The sequence below is a fragment of the Otolemur garnettii genome, unplaced genomic scaffold, assembly GCF_000181295.1.
Source record: "Otolemur garnettii isolate 467f Iridium unplaced genomic scaffold, OtoGar3 scaffold00031, whole genome shotgun sequence".
Lineage (NCBI taxonomy): Eukaryota > Metazoa > Chordata > Mammalia > Primates > Galagidae > Otolemur > Otolemur garnettii.
The window spans coordinates 7519187-7529268 of record NW_003852426.1 but is presented as its reverse complement, the minus strand read 5'-3'; the positions used below and the strand labels follow the sequence as shown (position 1 = coordinate 7529268).

General features: G+C 46.8%; 1 protein-coding gene across 2 annotated transcripts in view; it reads left to right on the top strand.

Annotated features, from left to right (window-relative positions):
- CPNE5 (copine 5) overlaps positions 1–10082 on the top strand; it is a 96034-nt gene that overhangs the window by 30422 nt on the left and 55530 nt on the right. The gene's annotated exons all lie outside the window — the stretch shown is intronic.

Below are 10082 nucleotides of genomic sequence, written 5' to 3'. Positions count from 1 at the left end.
AAAAAAAAAAAAAAAGAACCAAACAGGAAACAAACAAACGAAACCCAGGAAATAGTCCAGTAGGTCACCAGGCCAAAGAAACAAAGTGCAGGCATCATGGCTCACTCTATGTGACTTTAGGCAAGCCCCTTTCCTCTTTCTGGGCCTGGTTTTTCTCACTGTGCAAAGAGAGGGTGACCATAGAACTTTTTATTCCTCTAGTGAGAGAACCTGAGAGAACTTTCTAGAACCAGGTTGGTGGCAGGCCTGACATGGCCAGATCCTTTTTGCCCTGCCTCCTTTGCCCAGATCTCAGGCCATTCTCTTCTCCAGCCACTGGGCACCCACCCAGCTCCGGTTCCCGGGGCCAACCTTAGAAAGCACATTCCCTTTTTCTGTTTTTGTTAGAGTCAAATAGCTTTCTGGCCTCTAATTTTAATCCTGGTGAACATGGTTCATGAGGGGCCAGGACTGGACTCGGCAGCAAGGCTTTTAGAATCCCCAATTAAGGAGCCATCAATATTATATGAAAATTATAGGGGGAGCTATGACTGGAAAGGGTGAGCAGCTTGCAAGGTAGAGAGCAGTTTGTCAGCTCCAGCCTCCTGTCTCAGCCAGCCCAGCCATGGGCTCTTTGCAGCTGGGGGGATGTGTCTGAAGCTCTATCCAGCTGTAATTTGTAAAAGGCAAGAACTGCCTAAATCAAGGGCCACTCAGATTGTGAAGGCTTGCAGAAAGCTACCCACTCATTACTGAGGCAGGGGGCCATAAGTGACACAGGGCTCTGTGCCTTCCCCACTCCTGGGGCCTTCCTCCTCCCTTACACATAACCAGGTGCCCTTGGGCAGGTCCCTCTGGCTTCCCAGAACTCTATTCCTTTATCTGTAAAATGGGGATAATGATCATATCATCTCCACAGGGCCACTGAGGGGTTAAGTGAGATCATAGGTGTGTGGAAGTGTTTTGAAGATGAGAAGTCACAATACGAAGTGGAAGGAGGTGGAGGATCTGATGGGTGAAAGAAACTTGAGTGATGGGCAGTGACAGGCTTCTGGGTGAACTAGGGCACTTCTCAGGGCTGGGAGCCCCCGTTACCTGAGTTCCTAGCATGGCCCGTGTGCTAATTGCTATGACTCTGGTCCAAATATCCTCCTTTCCCTGCCTCTGTTTTCTCACTGGGTAAATGACAGAACTTAGTTCCTTCCAGCTCTAAAATCAGGTCCTACATCAGCTTGGGTTATTTCGTTTTTGTTTTGTTTTGTTTGAGATGGAATCTCACTCTCACCCGGGTTGGAACACAGTGGTGTGATCACAGCTCACTGTAACTTGGCACTCCTGGGCTCAAGTGATCCTCCTGCCTCAGCCTCCCAGGTAGCTAGGACTACCAGTATGAGCCACTGTGCTTGGCTCTATGTCAACTTATTAATCAAAAATGTTTAATGGAAATCACAAGAAGGCCCAGGCCTGGGCATGGGTTGTGTGTGTGTGTGTGCGTGCATGTGTGTATTTGGGGGGGGGGGGCTGAAGATGGGAGTGAGGGTGGGCAGAGGTATAGGTCAGGGACACTCACCTGTATGTCCTGACCTACAGGACCACCCAGACCCACAGGAATTTTTAACCAGGTAGCAGGGACAGTAGGCACTGACGTAGTTCAGAATTGGGCCAGGACCTAGAGAGCTACAGGGGTGAAGACGGAGTACCAACTTCATTCACAGTACTAACTTCTTATTGTCAGTGACTATGTCACCTTTTATTGATTTGGAACCAGCCTGCCTGGCTTCAAAGCCTGTTCCTATCTCCTACTGGCTATGTGACCTTGGAGAAGTCCCTCTTTGAGCCTCATCTTACTTTACTTATGGATAAAATGGGAACAGCAATAGTACCACATCGTAAGACGATATGCTGCTTCAGCAGGATTGAATGAACTAATGTATGGAACACACTCAGTGCCTGGCACACAGTGGGGCTGCGGAAGCATGACTGTGAGCACTGAAGACCGCCCCTGCAGCAGACGCACCGCACAGGGCTTCATCATGCTCTCTTGTGGGGTGGGGGGAGGGATGAGTTACTCTGTTTTAGTAGTGGGGAAATGCATCCTCTGAGGCCTTATCTCACACAAATAATAAGCAACAGGACACAGAGCTCACTACACCACCCTGGGCCCAGGTCCCAGTGCCCCCCAGCCGTGGGCCTTGCGGGGAGTTGACCCAGGTGTGAGACGTCCTTGTGCTGTCTGCTGTCACTGCCCACCAGCTGGTGAGTTATGAGGAGGAAGAGGGGTCCAGATTTAGAAATCTTGAAGCAGCAAAGATGGACTCTTCCCAATTGCCTTTCGTGAGTCGGCTTGTTGGAGCAAGAGCTGAGCAGGCCAACCCCTCTCCCCTACTTCCCTAAGCAGCTTTTGCCCAAGGACTCCTTCTGTCTTCCTTCCCTTTCCTTTCTTTCCCTTCCTTTCCCATGGCCAGAGTGAGTTTTCCTCTCTGGGCCCCTGATATCTAAGCAAACCTTACACTTTCTGCTGCTTTTTTTTTTTTTCCAGCTGAGGCCTGAGACATTGGGGAACTAGACATTGTGGGGCCTCCCTACGGGTTATAGGGCCTAGATCTTAATGGAGTAGCTGGTTCCTGTGAGCAAAGGGCCATCCATGCATTTCCCCCCAACCTCACCCTTTGTGTGGATGTCTGGAGAGAAATCACTCAGAGATGGATCTCTCAGGGGATACAAATACAAGGGACTTCTCTAGAGGGAGAACAGAAACCTTCTTGGGCATGGAAGGCATTCTAGGACTAGGAACATCTTTGAGACAAAGCTGAGTTCAGAGACTTGGGAGAGACATATTTCCAAGAAGGAAGGCTGGGCCAGAGTTTGGGATTTAGAAAGAACCAGACTGTGAATCACAAATTTACAGAGCACATTTTATGGCCTCCCAATAATCCTGTAAAGTGTGAATAAATTGTCATTCTCATTTTACAGAAGAGGAAACTGAGGCACAGAGAGGTAAAGGAACTTGCCCAAGGTCACGCAGCCAGTGAGTATCATAGTCGAAATTTAAAGTCTGGCCCCAGGCTCTACACTATTAGCTACTTCACTTTACTACTGTATGTGGGAAACCTTAAGGTCTGCCTTCAAAGCTAGAATCAAAGGTTCTTAAAGCTTTTTAAAGACATGCTTCTTTTTGAGAAACTAATAAAAACCCTGGCTTCTCTCCCCAGAAAATGCAGACACACACAGGCAGACATTTGCATTCAATATCAGGGTGTCACAAATCCTACTTACAGCCCAGGTTAGGGGCATCAGACTCTGACTCTAACTTAGCAATTGTCCTTCCCTACCTGGCCCTCACTCTGACACCTATACGGCTGGATGGCCACTTTCTACAAGGTGGAGGAGGCTAGTGTGCACTTTGTTGACGGCATGAATGTTACACAGTGAAATCTGAGCAGAATGGCGTGGAGGCAGGGACTGTTCTTGGTTTCTGTTCAGTTAAGTTGGAAATTGTATGTATGTGAATGCATTTGTGAGAGAGAAATTGTATCAGTGTCCCAGCAGGAAAGAGAATTCTACTCAGAGGGTTTAACTAGAGAGATTTTAATGAAGATTTCTTTCAGAGGTATGGATGAGGTTGGGGAAATCTACAAGGGATAGTGCAGCACCTGGGGACAAGCAACAGCAGGGTGCTGCTACCACCTACGTTTGAGGGGATGTGGGAGCAGGCAGTGCTAGTGCCTGTGAGTGAGCAGGGGAGGACCTGCCTGGGAGCCGTAGTCCTGGAGGGAGCAGCCCCTCCCAGAACCGTGCTGAGGTTGTGCAGGAGCAAGAAGAAGACCCAACCTGTCTTTCCTCCCATCTCCCATTTACCAATGCCTCCCAGTGGCCATGTGGGCAAGGAAACCAGTGTGATGCTCTTCAAAGGGAAACAATCTCCTGTAAGGCAGAGATTGGAGCTGGAGCAGGTGGGGCAGCAGCAGGAGGTTCTCCAGCCTCTAATTGCCAGCCCCATGACCCCCTGTGGTTGGGAGGCCTGCGTCTTGACTGAGGCCTCAGGGTTGGATGTGGGGCAGGAAGACTTTGCTTGTCTGACCTGGGTTCTCAACCTCAGCCCTGTCCCGGCCCTCATCTGAGGACAGTTTAGTGGGGCAGCTGCCTATCTGCCCCATAAATCCCAACTCTTATGAGTAGCAGAGCCCCTGGGAATCACTTAATTTAGTCTTCAAAGAAGTTTAAAGTCTGCCTCACCTCCCCTTTGAGGGTCTCACTGGAATTGATGATGTGTAATTAATGCTGCTTAATTGATATTCTTGGGGCTTAGTCATAGAGGTTTTAGGAGCCCTCGGGAGTGTCTTTTGTGGCATATCATGAGCTTTTTCCACTGGCTTTTGTTGCCAGGGATAAGAAGAAAGCGTTTCACAGGGTAAATACTCTAATTTCCTGGCTTCCTTCTTATTTGTACTTTCTCTTTCCTCCTACCCCAGTAGGAGGCTGTCCCAGTACCCGGGGTCAGGGAGGCTCCCTGTCACCTTCCTGATCACTTAGCCTCCTGCCCAGTTTTCATACCGCAGCCTACCTAGACCACACTTGCCCTCTTCGTTAACAGTTCTCTGGGGTTCTCTGCATTGCATTCTACATGTGGATTTCTGGGCTTTTCTCATCAGCCTTTGTTAATCAGAATTCCTGTGCTAACAGCTTTTGGTGACCTGTGTTCTAGACTGTGAGCAATGTGAGGGTCTCCCCTTTCCTGCATCCTCATAGCCCAGACTGTGGACATAGGAGTTCAGAATGGACTGGAAATGGGGATAGACATTTCCAGGGAGCTGGCAGAGTAAACAATAGTGGCTAGGCTGTGGATTTCGGGTGGTGAAGGGTTAACCTACCCTCCCTTTCTTCCCCAAGCAGGATTTGCTGCACAGCAGTTAGATTGCTTGCCTTCATGTGGTTCCCAGTGCTTGGGTGCTAATATTTCATCTCTCCAAGTCCCTTCTGGCTTGAAAACTCTGTAAGTCTATGCAGAATGAAACACAGCAGCCAAATTGATTATTTTTAAAACATCAGTTCAGTTGCATTCCTGCCATCAATAATAGGGTGTAAATTGGTCCTGACAGGGACCTGGTGGCTTCCCAGATTTTAAAATCCAAGTTTTAGCATTTTTTTCTCCCTGTTATTAGTCTAAGTAATGAAGGCTGTAAAATATCCGTAGTAAGCCCAGGATCATAGATTTCCCAGTTGTTTGAGATGTGCATATTTTAATTACCTCTGAGTCCTAGTAATCTATCACTGCCCATCCTAGCTCATTTGCCCCCTTTCCTGCTCTCAGGGATATTGGAGGTGGGCTTGGCAACCCCTCCCTGTCCTGTTTCCAGGGGAACTCCATTTTCTTCTCAGACAGAGATCAATCTCAAGGGAATTTCCCTCTATTGAAGCTTCAAGTGCCATTTTAAAAGCAGCCTTGTCATCTTCCCTAATGGGTGTTTTCCTTGGAGTCTGTATTGGGAGTGGTGTGGGGAAGGAGACTGTATAAAGGAATGCTTGCTCCTTAAGAGCTGGGTTTATCTAAAATCCTGCCAGGGGATTTTTCGACAGGTTAGAGGAAGAGAGCAGTGTATTGAGGAAGAGATAGGCTCCCTCCTTAAGGGAGGATTCTCTCAAACCTGGGTGTTTTCCTGAAACATTCTGCAGGAAAGCTATTAGGAGAAATTTTCCTTTTGTCTGAAGACAGGAAGTATTAAGAATTAGAGCAGGAGAAGAGAATGCAGGAACTCTTCTGGAACAAGGGTTATATACATCATAAGATTGCTATCAAATTTAGGGGGTGGGACAGGGACCTAGTCTTACTCAATTTGATGGCCTGTCTGTTGTTGCCTTGTTCAGAGTGGGGCTTCCATAAATGCTTATGAAGTAAATCTCATCTTTATTTGATTTTCATAATCTTTGACGATTCCTTGCAGTTACGTGAAGTAAAAATATAAGGGGCTTAGATCCCTGGGTTTAGATTCCAGCTCTGCCTACCTGTGTGACCTTGGACAAGTAACTTAACCTCTCTGATTCTCAGTTTCCTCACTTGTACAATGAGCAGTAACTCACAGGATTTTCTTTTTTTTTTTTTTTGAGAGTTGAATGAGATAACTTAATGACATACTAGATCTATTGAACATTTAGTAAGGGCTCAATAAATGTTAGTTTTCTTCCCTCTTTCTTCTGTATTCCCATTTGTTTGTGGTTCTCATCTCCATCTGCACATTAGAATCACCTAGGGAGTTTTAAAAAAGCACAGTTGTTTAGGCCCTACCCACTGAGATTTGGATTTAATTGGTCTGTGGTAGGACTCGAGCATGGGTATTTTTAAAAAACACCTGTTAAAGTATATGTTTTCTTAAAAGGTAAAATCATAACTCCCATAAAAATATGAAATGAACACATGACAAAGATTTAACTTGTTAACTGGAGAAACCAGTAAGATGTTACAACAAGTTCAAATAATTCAAACGACACACACATATTGGCAATGGGAATGCTGAAATGAATTTACAAGTAGAGGCAAAATTGGTCAATAGCCACAGAGTAAGAACCAATTGTGTTGCATTATGGAAAATTCTTTTGTATCTCTCTGTGTAAGAATCATTTGCATTACTTTGTGCTTTGCATATTTTACAGAGTTGTGAAGTAGCTCAAAGGTAGTAAACGTTTCAGACCCCTGTGGAATAGATACTTTGACCAATAAGTTAAACAAGACACCCTATCATATGCCTTTTTGTCCATTTCAATGTCTTTCACCCTTTCCCAGGGATCTCAATATGCAATCAGGGATAAGGACTCTGCCATAGACTTTTGTACAGGGCTCTTTTATCACTGTTATCACACTGTGCTATAGTTATTTGCTTATGAGTTGTCCCACAGGTGACGGAGAATTCTTGACATACAGGGTTCATGTTCTATTTATTTTTGTAGCTCAGTACCAAGCACACTGCCTGGCCTACCATAAGTGCTTAAAAACTGCTACACTAATAATTGAATTGAATCTAATGAAAACTCTTAAAGCAGGCATCCTCAAACTATGGCCCACAGGCCACATGCGGCCTACCTAGGACATTTATCCCACCCGCCGGGTGTTTTTGCTGCCACTGCCTGTCCTGCTTAGCAGCCAGCTTGTCCCAGGGCCTGCAGTCCAGCCCTCCAAAGGTCTGAGGGACAGTGAACTGGCCCCCTGTTTAAAAAGTTTGAAGACCCCTGTCTTACAGGATGACGAGTAGAAGCATTCTCCAGCTTCTGATGTGGAAACTGGCTCTGATAAGATCACAAAGTGGGCTTGTGATGAAATGGGGACTCCCTCAACCTCAATTCACTCAACAATTCATAAGTACCTACTGTGTGCCAGTCTGGGGTAGCAATGAGCAGAAATAGCACAAAGTCCTTGTCCTCCCGACTTTACAAGTAGTGCAACATGGCTCAGAAATCATGGGCCCAGGCCTGGCTTGTCCTTGAAGTCAGTGGTTATTAGCTGTGTGACCTTAGACAGATTACCTTTCCTGTGCTTGCATTTTCTTATCTGTTAAGTAGGGAAGCCTACCGCAAAAGCCTTGTGTGGTAACATGACACACAGTGTTTGAAACCATTCCTGGTGCTTTGTATGTGCTCAATAAACTTAGCTGCTACCACCTGTCACTGGGTCAGGTCCTGGGCTGCAAAGATGAGGAGAACTTAGATTCTCCTGGTACTTGGGAAGCTCACAGTTGAGGGGGTAGAAAGGGACGTAGTGGATCATTGTCAGGTAACATGGTAAGTGCAGCCTTGGAGATGCAAGGAGGATCATGGGAGCACAGGGAGGGGTGGGGAGCTGGAGAGCAGGTCTTCCGGGGAGCTGAGGCTTCAAGCTTTATGGGGGCCCATTAGGAGACTGCCACAGTCTTTGAGGTGAGAAAGTGAGGCCTGACTAAGATCACAGCAGAGGAGGTGGGGACAGGTGAGATATATAGCAGATGGGATTGACTGGAACAAAAATTGATTTGATGAAGGGGTAAGGGATAAGAAGACCCCAGATCTAGGGCTCCTTGGTTGACCCCACACTGCCATGAGTAGGAGTTTCCTTTTGCAAGCTTCTAACTTAATTCAGGATAGAAGGAAACACTCAGAACACGGCCCAGGTAGCCCAGGGAGTTGCCTACCATGTGTGCAAGGGGCCCATGTGCTGGCATTTTCCTGGACTCCAGAGCCCCATCAGGGAAGGCTGATACTCAGGAGTAATTTTTTATTTTGGTAATTACTTCATAAGTCAAAAAAAAAATACCAATGTATTTAAAAAGTTTAATGATCTATTTTAAATATTTTGTTTGCCTGTCTATTCATTTGGAGACTCTGGGAATATCATAATGAAAAACAAAATCCTGTGTATTAAACAGATAATAAAAGAGAGCTGGGTTTTGTTTGCTCATTTGTTGGGACAGTCTTACTCTATTGCCCATGCCATGACCTCAGCCTACCTCACAGCAACCTCAGTCTTCTGGGTTCAAGCAATCCTCCTGCCTCAGCCTCCTAAGTAGTTGGGACAATGCCCAGTTAGGTTTTCTATTTTTAGTAGAGACGGGGTCTCACTCTTGCTTGGGTTGGTCTTGAACTTCCCACCTCCACCTCCCAGAGTGGCTAGGGTTACAGGGGTGAGCCACTGTTTTGATGGAAAGAGAACTGTTTTGATGGAATTACCGGCCTGGAATCATACCCATTCTGCTCTCCTCCATGGTATGGAAAGTCTCCAAGGAACTCAGAGCCCAGTGGACCACATTCTGATCCAGTGGTTCTCAGAGTGGGGTTCCTGAACCATCAGCATTAGCATCACCTTTAAAAATGCAGAGTCTCTGGCCCCACTCTGGTCCTACTGAATCAGAACCTCCCGGAGTGAGGCTACAATCTGTATTTCAATAAGTATTCTATGAGGAGTGACTTGCCTAAAGTCATTTGGGAAGTTTAATGGGATTCAATTATTTAGTGCCTATTGTGCACAAAATTCTAGAGTATCTGCTGTAAGGGAAACCAAGAAAATTAAGTCTCTGAAAGAGGTTCGGCAGTGTACCCAGAGACGAGACCAGGAGATGTTTAGGCCAAGTTAATGAAAGGAGACTGAAACTTGCCTGGGAAAAGATGGTGGCTGCACCGAGAGTGGTTGGGGGCCTGTTCCTACACTGGGTATAGAGGGAGGAAGACCTCACAGGCTGCTGGAAGGCCCTGGAGGGCCAGGTAGTCCCCCACCTCTCGAACTCCTGGGATGGGGCCTGGCAGGCACCCTGTTTTGGGATGGGAGGTTGGGGAAGGGTCCAGGCACCTAACAGTCTCTGTATTAGTTAGTTACTGCCGAGTAACAAATTACTCTTTAAACAGCAGGGTCAGGAATCCGGGTGTAGCTTTGCTGGGTCCTCTGGCTCAGGGTCTCTTACAAGGCCTCAGTGAAAGTGTTAGCCAGGGCCTCAATCATCTCAAGGTTCAAATGGGCAAGATTTACTTCCAAGCTCACTGAGTGAGTGATTGTTGGCAGGATTCAGTTCTTGCAGGTGGGTGGGCTCACAGCCACTCTCCTCACTGGCTATTGGCCTGAGGCCCCCATTATTTCCTTGCCATCCTCTCCACAAAGCAGCTCATGACATGGCAGCTGGCTTCTCCAAAGTGAGAAAGCAAGACAAAGTAAGAGAGAGCGCCCGAGATGGAAGTCATAGTTGATTATAACATGATCTTGGAAGTCATGTCCTGTGACTTGTGCAATATTCTATTCATTAGAAGTACATCATTAGGTCCAGCCCACATTCAAGAGGAGGTGTAAACAAGGGGATGACTGTGAAAAGGTGAGGATCTTTTAGTAGGCTGTCTCCCACAGTTCCTGCCTCTGCCCTTGTGATGCTCTTGTGGAGCATCAAATAAGTACACCCCTAATTTTGGAGTCAGTCTGAAAAGAACAGGGGTCATAGTGGTGTGCACAAGTTCAGGGTAGGCCCCAAGAAATAAAGCGCCCTGTTGGAGGAATTAGGAAGGTTTCCTGGAAGAGGTGCCATTTACTATGGGCCTTGAAGGAATGAAAGACATGCCACTTGCAGAGAAGGGTGCAGCAGAGGCAGAGGCAGTGAGGC